Source organism: Quercus robur, chromosome 3 (assembly GCF_932294415.1).
Source record: "Quercus robur chromosome 3, dhQueRobu3.1, whole genome shotgun sequence".
NCBI classification, from domain to species: domain Eukaryota; kingdom Viridiplantae; phylum Streptophyta; class Magnoliopsida; order Fagales; family Fagaceae; genus Quercus; species Quercus robur.
This window is the reverse complement of record NC_065536.1, coordinates 59,863,455-59,879,237: the sequence shown is the minus strand read 5'-3', so window position 1 is coordinate 59,879,237 and position 15,783 is coordinate 59,863,455. Positions and strand designations below refer to the sequence as shown.

At 35.6% G+C, this 15,783-nt stretch overlaps 1 pseudogene; it reads right to left on the bottom strand.

The window, feature by feature from the left end:
- Window positions 1-129: 129 nt before the first annotated feature.
- On the bottom strand, window positions 130-8,874 carry LOC126718644 (disease resistance protein RPV1-like; annotated as a pseudogene).
- Between the last annotated feature and the right edge of the window lie 6,909 nt (window positions 8,875-15,783).

The window sequence follows — 15,783 nt, the reverse complement described above, 5'->3', positions numbered from 1 at the left end:
CCAGTACAACTGGTTTTCCACTTTCAACCAATGCACATGCTCTCATAATCACTTCAACTTTCCCTTACACCTTGCACATTGTAGTTTGTACGTTGTTTTTGTTTCATTTGACACACACACACAAGGAAATAGATACAACGGTAGCCTTTCACAAATTCTTTGGCAGTTATTAGTTTATCTCAAACCCATCTTGACATCTTGGCAGTTATTAGTTTATAACCTTGGCATTCAAATCATTTGTGTGTAAATGACCTGAATTATACATTGTGTGGAGACCCAGTCCCTTGCCTGAAATTCACAATAAAAAAGTATGCGTGCTCGGAGGTGAAAATGCTTGAATCCAAGCTGCTTTTTACTCGAAAGGTGATGTTGGCCTGAGCACTAGTAGCAGATGAGTCAGCCCAAATCTTTCAGCCTTTGGATCATCTAAAAAGAAGTCAAGGTTTGAAATAGAAAGAACAATATAGGGAAAATAAAGAGTATGAAGTAGCTGCCAGCTTCAATAAAAGTTGCCTGAAAACTCCAAGTTTCTTTTGAAATGGATTGCAGGTAGCTTATTTTTTTATGGGCCAAAGCACCTTTGCAAAGGCCGCAGAAAGTCCCACCAAACAGGCTTAGATCTTTATCTTTCTTCTTCTTCCTCGATCTCTTGCACTTGGCTTTCGACTTCACAATCAGATTAAGAGGCGTTCTCTTCCTCTCACAGAGAGCTGAAAAACTTAGCTTTTCTGTAATGGATAGTTGGCTTTCGTCTAATGATTCTTCATCTCCATCATAATCATCATCATCTTCATAAACCAAATGAATCCCATACTTCTTCAACTTAAGCCCTTTAATGATTGGTGGGTCATGCTCTATAATGCTGATCTCATAACCATCTTTCAACTTCGAAACTATCGGACGATGATCCATAAATCGACATAAGTACAGATGGTCTTCATGCGTCTTTGGAACTCCTTTTAATTCCAGCATTATAGTGTACAAAGGTTTATTCATCTTGACAAGAATTGCTTCTATACCTGCTATTATAGGGTCTTGATCCCTTAAGTCATCCTGTATTTGAAGGTCGAGAGAGACAACAACACATATTATCACACCTTTGATCTTAAGGTTTTTGCGTTCTGAAAATCTAACCACCTCTTGAGAAAACCAATCTGGAATCTTGCTTCCAGGCATGCTAAGAGTGCGTATGTTCCTCAAACAAACCTGCAAGTAGATATTTTGCTAAGAAATTATATTGCTATTTCTTTTTTTTGGTTAATTGAAAAATGAAAATAGTAGATGAAATTTATAAGCATTAGTCTCAAACATTTCTTAAAATGATGTGATTATTTTCTAACAAAGCATAGATGCAATATATTAAACTTTCAAAATTAATTTATCTATATTTGTTACTTGAAATTGTTTTTAAATTTAGTAATTTTTTTTTTCAAAAAAGCAAATACATTTTACATTCAATTATTATATAGGATGAGATTTTTTGTAAATAATGTAATGTGTGGTTAGAATTTGTTTTTAGAGCTTCTTTCAAACGGTTCATCCTCTATATGTATTGAATAGTCTAAAGAATAAGCAAATATAAGTAAATCCATCACTTCTATTAGGAAAAAAACAATTCAAGATTTTAGTAATATAAAAAAAAAATGTAATTTTATCAAAAACTTACTAATATTATGTTGAGAATGTAAAATAATTGTCCATGAAGCAGCTTAGTTTTTTACACAAATCTCTCCTCCCAAAGCATCATAGAAGTAGATGAAATGGACCAAATGGGATGGAAAGGGCTGAAGTAGACCAAATGAACTAAAATGGACTGAGCGGACGAAAATGGACTGAATGGACTACACTAGATGGAATGGACCGAAATGCTATGCTGATGTTGCTTGATAAGACTGTAGTAACAATAAATGCTATGCTTCAGCTTTTAAATACTATATAAATCTGGTGTTTTTGATGGCTTATGGGTATGGCTATCTTTTGGCCAAGGGAGAATATGGTTTTTGGTCTACAATGGTGGGTGGCAAGCAACAACTGTAGCGATGTTTCTTTGGTGATTTTTTCATAAATATTTTTCTTATATTTGATTTCTTATTTAGAAGAATCTTTATAAACTTTTTTCTTTATTAGAACTTAAAAATAAGTAAAATATCAAAACTATTGTTTTACCACATGAACACGTACAGTTTGCAAGATTAGGGATGAAATTGAACTTTGAGAATCAAATTGAAAATAGGCAAAATAAGGGATTCTAAATATAATTAAGCAAATAAAAAATCCTTTGCTTTGAGAACTACTTCCAAAGAATGGGAGCAAGAAGTGCAAGTTCTACCGGAACTTCCAACTTGACTACTCCTCTCTATCTGAAACAAAGGTTCACATGGCATTTAATTGCCAATTATTAGTGCAAAAAGAATCATGGATTACATTGGCAACCACCTAATATTTTAGGGCTTACATTGCAAAACGAGGGACCAAAATGTAGATTAATAAATTCATTTTATAAGAGGATTATTAAAAACTCAAGGTTTAGCCAATAAACTCTCACTCAAACACCTCTGTTTGTAAGCATAAGGTGGAGGGTGAGGTTGTATGTTCAAGACCCTTGGGTGGGTGTGTGTAAATCCTAGTTTGTGTCAACCACAGAGAGAGAGAGAGAGAGAGAGAGAGAGAGAGAGAGAACCTTAGACAGTCTGCTTATAACCATAGAAGAGAATGCTTTGCAGCCACACGTGTAACTTTGTCAATGACTTCAAGCATTCAAGGCCCCGAATATCCACCACCTTCTCACAGTTTGCAAGGTTCAGCTCCTGTAATCTTTCCAAGTTGGAAAGATCAGACACACTTTCCAATGCAGTACAGTTAGCAACGTTCACCTCCTCCAAGTTTGAGGGAAGTGGAGGGAGAGACTTGAGCTCTTTGCAATAGGGCAATAAAAGCTTTTTAAGATTGAAAAGGCCCGTCAAGCTGGACGGAAGGCTGAAAAAATTATTGTAGCCTAGATTTAAACTTTCCAATGATGATAACTTTGCAAAATCATTAGGAATCTTCCCACATAGTTTCCAAGCACAAGCATTCAATTCTATCAGCGAGCATAGATTGGAGAAAGACGTAGGAAATTCAGTAGAATTAGGCATGCTGTTTCCAGATAACTCAATATAAGGCTTCTTAGCCATTTTTAGTATCATTAAACTTGAGAGCATCCCAAAGCTTTCAGGTAATTCTGTTACAGCAGTTTCTTCCATCCACAAATGGTGCAAGGACTTCAAATTTCCTATTGAAGAAGGAAGCTTACGGAGCTGTGTACACTTATTCAATCTTAATATAATAAGATTTTCCAGCATTCCTATGGATTCCGGCAATTCAGATATATTGGCGCCGACAAAGTTCAAAGTAGTAAGAGCCAACATGCTTCCAACTGATTCTGGTAAAAATCTAAGATCTTTACAATTCCTCATCTCAAGCTTCCTTAGCATTTTCAAGGCACCTACCTGATCTGGCAGATGTGTGATTGGTGTTCTATCTAACTGAAGTTCAACCAAAGAAGCTAGTCCTTCAATTGAATCAGGCAATTTGCTCAGATCCTTACAGTTTCCAACTGATAACCCCTTCAAATATGACAATGAACCAATAGAAATAGGCAGTTCTTTGATTGCACTACCATTGATTAGAAGTTGTGTCAATGATATGAGACTGCCAACAGAATCAGGAATGGCAGTGAGTGATCCACACCACATTAAACTTAATATCTCAAGGTTTGACAAAGATCCAACCGAATCAGGTATTTCTTCTATAGCAGAATCATTTAGAGAGAGTTCTTTTAGAGAAGACAATTTTCCAATGCAGTTGGGTAGTCTTCTTAAGAGTTGGCAATGATTTAGATCAATCTTTTCAAGTTTTGTAAGGCGGAAAACGGACTCTGGTAGCTTTGCTATAGCAGTGTTATCAACAAGAAGTTCTTTAAGAGATTTCATGCTTCCTATGTTCGTTGGTAACTCTTTCAATTTTGAGCAGTCAGAGAGAATAAGGATTTCAAGATTTTTCAGCCCAGAGATATCAGTTGGACATTCGATCAGGTTAGAACATTCTCTCAGGTTCAAATGAAGTAATTTACTCAAGTTCCCAAGTGATTCATGAATCTTAGTCAGTTTCTTGCAACCCACAAGAATAAGCTTTTCCAGGGCAGGTTCCCAGATAAATCAGGAATAGCAGCTAGATTGTAGCAACGGCTGAGATTCATAACCATCAAGTTCTCAGCCACCTGACAAACAAGAGATTTTACTGTTAAAAAAAGAGAATTATGAAGAACTGATATAAAAAAAGGGGGAGGAGGTGGTGTTGGGAAGAACAAGCAGAACACACACAAAAACTCTAGTCAGTTTAGGTAACTCCCAGTAATAAGAAACACATCAACCAAGTTCATTAAAATCTCATTATTACAGTCACATCCAAATTGTGGACCGTACCTTGCTAGTATATGAACCCCATACTTTTTCAATTCCGCTTCTTGAAAGATCAAGGACAGCAAGTTCCCAAGGACAAAAATCAGAAGGAAGAGCTTTCAGAGGACATCCTTTCCATTGTAGCCACTTCAGTCCAGCTGGAAGATATTTATACTTCCCTTCCAATCTCACATTGTTGATTTGAAGAAGTCTTAGATTAACCATTGATTCAAAGGGCTTGGTGCAAAGTAGTGCCTCTCTCTCTTTCTCTGCATTATCCTGAAGAAATTTCTTATACTTTTCTTTTGCATACGTTAATGCAGAGGTGAAATTGGGCTTTCTTTGAAGGTTTTCCCTTGAAATTCTCTCACCACTTGGATCCTGAACAATGGGCTTCCCTTCAAAGTCTAGGACAATTCCTTCTATACATCTTGTTCCCTATTGTCAATCATATAGAAAATAGTTAAAAAATTTGAATGTAGCCAAGTGAAACTGAGACAATAACAAATGGTTATCAAAGTTAACACTGTAAAATTATAATTAAGGATATAGGAATAGTATCCATCCTTTGGGAACTTAGAACTTCCAAGGATCTAAAATGAGGCCAAACTGTAAGATCCAGATATTTTTATTTTTATTTTTCAATGGCAGTAAAATATGGAACTGGCAGATTCAACCATCTCTTCTTGCCAAATTTTCAACTCAGAAATAAATAGCCATTCTCTCTCCCTCTTGCTCTGTTTAGTAAGTAGAGGAATAAAAATGAACTTTCCCTCCTGGGAAGAGGACCTGACTAAAGGAACACAAAAAAGACCAACCCATCTAAATTTTTGGAGGGCGAGGAGGATTGCAAAGAGGAGAACATATCAAACAACAAGATGAATATGCCATTTAAGGGTTACTAGGGATCGACAAATTGTTTGGTCTCATGTCAATCGAACTATAGGTATGATATATCTTAGCCTTTAATTCATGAAATATTAGGATTTAGAGAACTTCGTTGTGGAATACAATAGAATTATAGAAGATCTTAAGCCCTCTGGTTTATGAATACAATAGAAATCTAGAAGATCCTAATCCTTCCCGTTCTTATCCATGGTATAGACTGAAGATGTTAGCTTGAACATCTTTTATCATCTCTCTGAAAGCTTTGCAATCTCCCATCAATCTTCACCTACTGGAACTCTACCCTGAGAGTGAGAAGGAAATTTGAAGATACACTAGTGCATGAAGCAACAAGTGGAGCACAAACATTAGTATTCCTTTTTCCCCATGAGAATTATACATAGCAAAATGATGCATGTAGTGAAATATGTGAGTATTTTTCTATATTTGCCATTGAGGATTATACATAGCAATATGATGCATGTAGTGAAATATGTGAGTACTTTTCTATACTTGCCGCTTGGAAAAGTTTTAAACTAGCAATTCAACAAAAAAGGAACAGAGAAAAAAAAAGAAAAAAAGATGAGGTATCTCACTATCAGTCATACCTTCTCATCCTTTAAGACAGTCATGATCTCATCACGATCCCACAGTCTACTTCGTGTACCAGGATCTACAGGACTTTCATCTAGAACAATTTGTCTACCCATATCTCTAATCTGATCGTGCATCCACAAAGAATTGTCCTCAAAAACCTTAATGAGTGATCTTGCTCTGAGCACTGTAACTGCTATCTCAGCCCTAAAACCACAACCTTTCAATGCATCAAGTATATCCTCTCTCTTCATTTCCATTTTAAAGAATAAACATGCAATGTCAAGGAATATACGCTGTTCTTGTACATCTAACCCATCATAACTTATCTTTAATACATCCTGAAGATTGTGTGGACGAATCCTTTCCAACTTGTGCAGAGCATCTTTCCATTCCTCTATCCTCCACCTTTCAAACAAAAAAGAACCAAATACTTCCAGGGCCAATGGTAGACCTCCTGTAAGAGAGACCATTTGCTTGGATAGATTCATAAATCTTTCTGTGGGTTTCTCTCTTCTTAGCGCATGGTGGCTAAAAAGTTGTAGTGCCTCAGTGAAGGCCAACTCTCTGACCTCATAAAACCCATTCACAAGATGATCAGGTAAAACATCTCTGTTTCTTGTGGTAATAATAATTCTACTTCCTTCAGAAAACCAATCTCTTCCCCCAATTAGCACTTCAAGCTGTCTTACATTGTGAATATCATCCATAATAATAAGAACTCGCTTCTCATAAACTACATCTTTGATTGCAGAGATACCAGAATCAACCTCATACACAGGAGGCTTCTTAGGAGAAAGATGATTGATAAGTTTGTTTTGAAGGTACACTAAATCATCATCTGTTTCAGAATTTTCTCTATCATTTTTCATGAAAACAAGGCACTCAAAGCTACCAACGAGTTTATTGTAAAGAGCTTTAGCAAGTGTGGTCTTACCAACCCCACCAGCCCCATGTAATCCCAAAACTCGAACGCCATTGGATCTAACATCTAACCTGCTCATCAGTTCTTCAATACGAGAATCAAGTCCAACTGTATATGGAGCCACATTTAGTGGAGTACTGTCTAGTTCTTCCAACACCCTTTTGACTAAAAGTTGAATCAACTTTGCTTGTGCCTCATTACTGCCAATAAACATAAATGAGTCAATAGGAAACAAACTAGCAAGGCAGATGCTAATAACAAAAAATATCAACTGTCAAATGGTAGAGAGAAACATAGATAAAGAGTATCAAGTGCCTATTTTGATGATAAATATAAGTGCCTCAAACTCTATGGCCTTCCAAAGGATGACCACTGGGAAACAGATATTATATGCATAAAAATATAATCATATGTAAGAATGAAATGTATAGGATTATCCTAGAATATTATATCACCTTATCATAAATGTTTTGGATTTTGTATATAAAACCTTATGTGAAGCCTGACAACTGCTGAATGACCCCATTGATGATACCATAATACTGGCTTCTACAGAGCATGGTAGTATTTGTTAGGACAAAGACTGTTAGATGACATAAAATGTAAATGCGAGCAAGAAGCACCGGATCTCCCTTCATGCATAACATCCAATCTTAGTTGAGTTGTTGATAGAAATATTGAGATAGCCAGTTTCTAGTTTCTGTTAATAATAATATGCACCTCATAATACTTGATTCATTTTAAGATCAACTCGACAAATATAAATTAGATTAAAAAAAAAAACTGTTAAAATTCAATTAAACTATTTATCAAGTAAAATGGGATGGCCCCTATTGATGAAGAGAGGAGAGAGAGTCACTTGGGATGATGTAGTTACATTCAAAGGAAAAAGATTAATGCACAAGTGAGGGAGCGAATCAATTCAAGTTGAGGTAGCCAAAAAAAAGTAGAGAAAAACTAAAAATAAAATTAATAAACGTTACAAAAATGACATGTCAATTAGGAAAGTATCCTAGATAGAATGAATGGCAAAAAAGTACCTGTGACCAACCTTTACTAGTTTGTTGATCATATATAACAAACCCCAAAATTTTGGTACTATCGCTAGGTTGTTAAAGAAAAAGAAAAAGGACAGTAAAGGAGAAGATGCAGATATTATATATTTCAGTAGATGCTTAAATGATTAAAAAAAATGTAAAGCTAAAACGACCGCTAATTTAAATAAGTAAAAAAAATTAAAGATGGATTAAAGAATTGCAAGGTGCACAGACATATCATGCTGAAGAAGCCACTATTATTGTAAAGCAAATTGCCACATTTCACTAAACGATTCGAAGTTACTAAAATGTTTAACTCTAGAACACAATTAAACACAATTCAATCAAAAGGATCAAACATACATACGTACATACGTATTAACACAGTAAGTACCTGTCTTTGTCTTGGAAAACATAACCAGCTTTTCCACCAGCTGTTTTCATGGCTTCCCTCCACTTCTTTACCTTTTCCTTCTCAATCTTCTTCTCAATTACCTTCTCTTCATGCTCCCTGAAGTGTTTTCCGAAGAAGGGTCCTCCTTGTTTTCGAACATCCGAGGGATCAACTTGGTAGAACACAGGGAGAATAAGCCTCTTACACTCGCATATCTTCGAAAGCTCCTCGAGGCACGACCTCGACGACGCGTAGTTTTGGGAGATGACGACGATGGAAGCCGCGGACTCCTCGATCGCGTCGAGTAGAGTCGGCAAGATGTCGTCCCCGCGGCCTAACCCATCGTCGTCGCGAAAAGCTCGGATGCCTTTGTTGTGGAGCGAGGTGTAGAGTTTGTCTATGAAGGGGTAGCGCGTGTCTTCGCCTCTGAAGCTTAAGAACACGTGCCATCGGAGCCTGGAAACTTCGGAACTGGAAGTGGCTTCGTGGGCGACGTTGTGATCCACCATGGTTTTGCTGTGCACGCAGCGTGCTTCGAAGTTTTAACCTGATCTCTTACTTTGTATGGTTAGGATTTAGGAATCATGGCTCAACTGTTACGTACGGTATTCTTTTTAGTTTGCTCAATGATTAGCCAATTCTTAATAAACCTTAGTAGAAAAAATTTTCATATCACTTTTACGATAAATATAAAAAATTATAAACAAAATTAATTATTTTAATATTTTTTCGTAAAATATGTCTAAAAGTAATTTTTAAACCAATATTTTGAGACATTTTTTAACATTTTCCTTCGGGTTTTTTAGTCTTTTTTGTTGTTGCCAATGTTGAATATTGCACGCCGATGATTTCTTTTAGGTAATATACTCCATTTTGCCAACAATGATTCCTTTACGTACCTACTTTAGAGAAAGTAAGCAGGTTGTAACAATTTGTTACAACAGGTTTTTCACTTTCATATATGAGTAAAGGTAGGGACCTAATCAAAAAAGAAAAAAAAAAAAAAAATTCTAGGAACATGGAACCCTTGTGACTTGTGAGAAGGGGTGTGTTTTTGGTTAAATCAACTTCTCTAATTTTTTTTTTTTTTTAAAGATATTTACAATATGCTGTTAATCCTGTAATTCAAACTTTTTTTCCACTAGACCCCCAAATATATTATATATATAGAAACGTGTCAATTAAGTTATAAGATTCTTGACTCAACTTTTCTAAAATTAATTTAATTTTTTTAAGTCATAAAATTGTGTAAAGGGTGGAATTTGGTGTGATAACATGCCGTTCATAAAAAAGGATACATTGTTGGAGTTTAAGCATCAATCTTTTCAAGAAAAAAAAAAATTGAAGATAAAGTTACTTGTTATCTCTCTTAAGAAAAAATAGAAGTTAACAAAAAAAAAAAAAAAAATTGTACACTGATTATGACTTTTTTTTTTTTTTTAAAGTAAAATTATAAAATTCCATATCTCTTGCATGGCATAATGTCTCATGTTTGACAAGCGGCTAATTCATTTACTAATAACTTACAAATTTGCAATTCTATTTCTATTTCATGGTGTTGATCAGTGACTCTTCGAAATCATGATTCCCACCGAGATGTCTCTTTTCGAGGACTTCTAGAGATTTTAATTGTTACAAGACGAATAAATGGATCAAATCGAGCTCACTCTTTTAATGGAAGTGTTTTTTCCTTCCTTTCTTTCTTTTTTATTGAGAGATTAGCTTCCAATTCATATGTATCAGGTTTTATTTACCTCTCATGCATGCGTGGAAGAAGATTTTCCCTATGTATTATGGGTCCGTTTGGATTGAACTTATTGTTGCTGAAACTGAAAATTGAAAATACTGTAGCAAAATAATTTTTAAATGTGTAAATAGTACTGTGGGACCCATTTTTAATATTTTTTAATACGTGAACAGTGTATGCACAGTACATGAACAGTGTATACACTGTTCATAAAAGCAAAATTTGTCTCCCAAAGTCAACAAATGCGGGCCAAAAAAAAAAAAAAAAAAAGAAGGAAAACGTAGAACTTTAAAAACGCAGACGCCGGATTCATTTCAATCCAAACACTCACTATATCTATTACAAAGAACAACCAAAGGTTTATATTGGTCCAATTCCTTCCATTTCTACTTTCTCTTTTTCACCCTTCCCTGCTTTATTTTATGTATTATATCTTTTACAAAGAACAACCAAAGGTTTATATTGGTCCAATTCCTTCCATTTCTACTTTCTCTTTTTCACTCTTCCCTGCTTTATTTTATTTAATTTAATTTGTTAAAACTAGGTTTCATGTGATCAATTGACTTTCAACAGTTTTCCAAATTTTCTGATAGTCAGCCTACTTTCCACTCAACCCTCCATTAATTTACTTGTCCCATCCATTGCTTCTAATGCTTTCATCAATTTCTTGTCTATTTGATGCTCCTCAAACAATGGTATTATGTTATCATTCATGTGATGAAGCCTTGATGTTTTGGCAAGCCAATCATCTGCTTCTCACTTCTCTTTAGTGAACAAATGCGTTTCACAACTTCTATATCAGGTTTATCACACACAACATTCATTGGCTTGCTTTTATTACTACATATTTTTGCAAAGGACCTAACTAACATGGTCATCATACAGTGATTTATTGAGTCCCTTGAATTCTTAATACTAGATAATGTCCCGCGCTATGCACGGACACTTTGCAATTTCATTTGAAAATAATTTTTATGTTTTCTTTTTAAGATCCATATATAATATTCATTTTGTTGTATATAATATTTATGTTTTCCCAAACTATTGTTGAAGGCTTTAAAGCTCCCTTTTCTTAATTCATATTTATAATTTTTCTTATTCTAGAAGTAGTTCCAAACTATTGATTGGCTTTTGTTCACTAATATTGATATATGAGAATGAAATTGTGTAGTTCTTAAGCATTTCTAGGAGACCATACCATATTATAAATTTAATATTAAAAATAATATGTAGAAAAATGGGAACTAAATCGCAATTGCAGTATGCAAAATAAGGTATAAGGAAAATACTTACTTTCCAAACTGACGGTATACCCTTTTCTTTAATTAGCTTTGTTAGAGTATCCGTGCAATTATCCTCAATGTTCATATTCAAAATATTTTTAGTATTTAATAGATTTGTGAAGCAAACTCCCAAGCGTTCAAATATAGTATAAGGAAATTCAGCCAAAAAAAAAAAAAAACATATAGTATAAGGAAATTTGCTAAAGAAAAAAGAAAAAAAAAATCTAAAAGATTTCGTACGATTTTTTAAATTCATATTGTAAGGTTGAATTTATTCAACCATGTGTTGGCTTTATTCCGTGCTAAATTTGTTTGTAATTCAGCAATTAAATACCCTGTATTTAGGTGGGAATCATGCAAGGGTTGTGTGTGAGAAAGTGTGCAAAATTCAAGTGTGTGTGCAATCAAGAGCATTCTTGTGACTGGAACTCGCGAGTGACTCACGACTGATGACTCGCCAAAGTGCTATAGGTGTGAAGCATGCAGGAAGTTGAAGGGTCATGACAGCTGGAGTACTATAGGACAAAAAGGACAATCTGACCAATTAGTTATTTTGCAACTGGAACTCGCGACTTGTCCCAGTCGCAAGTGAGTCGCCAGAACCTCCTGTTTTGCAAAAAAATGACTTTTCACATTCCTTACATACCCTACTATAAATACCCTTATACCCACGAAATGTAGAAAGCTTTTAGAGAGAATTTTGAGAGAGAAACCCTAGAGAACAACATGATTGATTCATCCATAATCTTATACATTTGACTCTTCAAATTCCTCTACTCTCACCCTCTCCATTGACATACTCTTGAGAGGAGCTTTAGCCAAATCCTTACCTCACCATATTCATATCAGTGAGAAGGTTATTTAGTGCTTGGGAAGCAGTTTAGAGAGGACCAATTCATTTGGTTGATGCAATGGGCTTATTACGGGATCCGGTAAGCTAGAGAAGACAAGGTTAGGCTTAACCCTGTTGGAGCAAGAAGTTTGGAGGGCTTAGGTGCATCGGGTAGATTAGGCTTGGAGGGTCTATTGCTATTCATGTATCTTAACTGATTTTCTAGTGGATCATTTTATCGCTTGGAGGGCAGCGAAGAGGTTTTTTGCCGAGTTCTTCAGTTTCCTCTTTGATAACATGTGCCGATGTTATCTTGTGTTTGCATATCTCTAACCCTTACTCTTTGCTTTTAATTACTGTTGTGTTGTGATTACATTATGGCTTAGAGTAGTTTGGTTGTTTGGGTATAGCTTGTACTTATCATTCCGCACATATATTGTTTGAGTATAAGCTTGTGTTGGTTATTTTGAAATTGGGGTCTAAACATTCACTAGTATTTTACACACCAAATGAACTTTCGATTGGTATTAGAGCAAGTACACTTTGACGGATTTCTATATCCTAAGTGTGATCCTTGACCCTAAGATGGATAGGTCTCAATCCCTAAATGCACCTCCCTTCTTTGATGGGAGCAATTACACCTTTTGGAAAGTGCGTATGCGTGCATTCTTGTGCTCTATTGATGAGAGCGTATGGGATGCAGTTGAGAATGGTTGGACTAGGCCATAGGTTGCCAAATCTACTTGGGATAAGGTAGCCCTTGCAGCAGCCAATGCTAATAGTAAAGCTTTAAATGCTATATTTTATGGTGTCTCACTCAATGAAATTCACAAGATTTCACATGTGACAATTGCCAAGGAGGCATGGGAAATTTTGGAGACCACATATGAAGGCACCAAGAAGGTGAAAGACACCAAGCTACAAATGCTCACCACTCGCTTCGCCTTTTATGGGAAGTTGAATGAAGTGGTGATTGGAAAATTCAACTTGAGTGAAAAGAGAGAGGACTCTAAGGTTGTTAGGAAGATCCTACGATCATTGCTGGAGAGCTTCTGTGCCAAGGTCATAGTCATCAAAGAGAGCAAAGACCTTGATGAGATAAAGATTCAAGAACTCATTGGTTCTCTTCAAACTTATGAGCTATCTCTACCATCACAAAGGAAGAGCAAATCTCTTGCTCTTAAGACAATCAATGAGAGAGTTGAAGCTCAAGACTCCTCGGCTGAGGATGAGGTTGAAAAGGAGGTGGCGTACCTTGTAAAGAACTTTCGCAAGTTCTTAAAATTTAAAAAGGATGGGAAGCCTTTTGAAAAAAGGAAATTCTCAAATTTCAAGAAGGACAAGAAAGATTTCAAGAAGAAAGATTCCAAAGATTCTTCTCCATCTCAAGCAGTCACGTGCTATGAGTGCAGGGCATGACCATGTGAAGAAAGAATGCCCCACTTATTTGAAGGCAAAGGCTAAAGTCTTTGCTACTACTTTTAGTGACTCAGACAGCTCCAATTCGGATTCGAAAGAAAGTTGTGACCATCGCACTCGTGGACTCTTTGGAAGATTTGAGCACTATAGTGGAAGAGCTTGGTGAGCACACTGAAGTGGAGTCTATGGGGGTTGGAGAGGAATCTGATGATGAAGATGAAGAATGTATCTATAAAGGGGCAAAGGAATTGCAAAAATCCTATAATTATTTTCTTGAGAAGACCGGAGAGTATGCTAGAGTGGCTAAGGCAGCCATTAGAAAAATGAAGAAAGTAGAACAGGACTACAAGAGCATACTCGTGAGGTATAAAGAAATAAAATGTGAAGTTGAAACGATGAATGAAGAGCTAACGAATGCCTATTCTAGGATTAAGTTTCTTGAACTTAAGGTTAATCAAGTTAATGCTAAAGTGGAGCGTGTTGCTTCAAAGAAGCTTGATGAGATGCTTGCCAATCAAAAGCCCTCCTCTTATAGAAGTGGCTTGGGATACACCGGAGAAAGTAGCTCAAGCACTAATGTGTTTAAGGAGATGAAGTTTGTTAAGGCCAAAGAACTGGTGGTTACAACCCCTCTTGTTGAAAGTGTGAAAGTTGAGAAGAAACCAAATGTGGTTACTCAAAAGTTTTTGACAAAGCCTCCAAATCCATTTGTGGCCAAACCCAAAGCAAAAGGGAAGTCTCTTCCGAAGGCACAAAGAGGTCCTCAAACTCAACACTTTTGTCATCATTGTGGAGTCCGAGAACATACTAGGCCAAATTGCCACAAGTTTCAAGCATTGAAGAATGTGGGTTCTCAAAGGCCAAGAGGACAAGGAAAAGGCAAAGGGAACCACAAGCAATCAAAAGGGCGAGAAGTAGATCCTAATATTGGTGATGTAATGAAGATGATAGACACTATCACTTCTTGTTTGGCCAACTTCACCCTAAGGTTTGAGAATCGTCACTCAAGTACTCAATCCTCTAAGGATATCACCCCAAACGCATGTGCCATGTGGGTGAAGAAGGGTACTTTTGCATAAGCATTATAGCATGTCCATGCATTAATTCTTTTGATATGTTGTGACATTGTTGGTTGTTTGCTTATATTTATCATTCTAGCATGTTTTTATTATTTTTGTTGTTTAAGAAGCTTTGAATGTTAGTTTGTTTCGTTTTTGAACAATCTTTACTTATTTTGTGTCAAAAATCCAAAAACACATAAAAAATAAAAAATCCAAAAAGTTTGATCGGCATTATTGTGTATTGTCACACGCATGTTTAGCCTTGTACCTCTGTACTAATGGTTTTGTGCATTTACGAGCTTAGTTTGTTCTTTTTGCACTTGTATCATTGTGGGAAAAATCTTGACATCTATGTGATTGTTGTAAATAGATCTTCAAACTTGTCATGAATAATTAGTCAATAGTTTTGTTGATCTTGAGACATACATAGACTTGTGTCTATATATCTTCCCACTCTTTTATGTTTTTGCTTTATAACTCAACCAATGTGAAATCTCAAAAAGAGATAATGAGTTGCAAAAGCCGTCGCACATACTAGTATTTGACTAGAAAAAAGGGAAAGCGACTTGTTTTGAAAATGTATGATGCCCAAAAAGCTAAATGCTTACTCTCAAAAATGAAATATTAATATTTTCAGGCATTGATCTCAAAAAGAGATGTAATATTCTAAAAAGATCAAATGTTATGAAATGTAAGAAGCCAAATGAAAAGCTTAAAAGTTATGTAATCAAGTTTTTGTGGCAGGTCATATATGCTCATTTTTATAATTGAGATTGGTCACTCTACTTAGTGCTAATTGTGTATGTCTTGGTTGAATTGATTATTAAAGTTTCATATTAGACTAAGAACTATCTCACATTTGATACCCAGATACAACACACATGCCTAATGTTTAATGAATGTCTAATTCATTTGTGTGATTGTACTTGATTAAATGTGTTGTACATACTCAATCATATATTGATCAAACACAAAAAGATTTTTGAGTATTTTAGTTTTTTTTGGAAAGTGTTTTGTTTCAAAATTTTTCTCAAAAATCCAAAAATTTTCAACTCTGACTTTTGGCAATTCATTCATGAGTCAAGCTAGTTGCGAGGCCCTAGTCGCAAGCTTACTTAGAAGGTTTCGTGATTCCCTAACGAATGAGACCTTTAGTCACGAAAAATA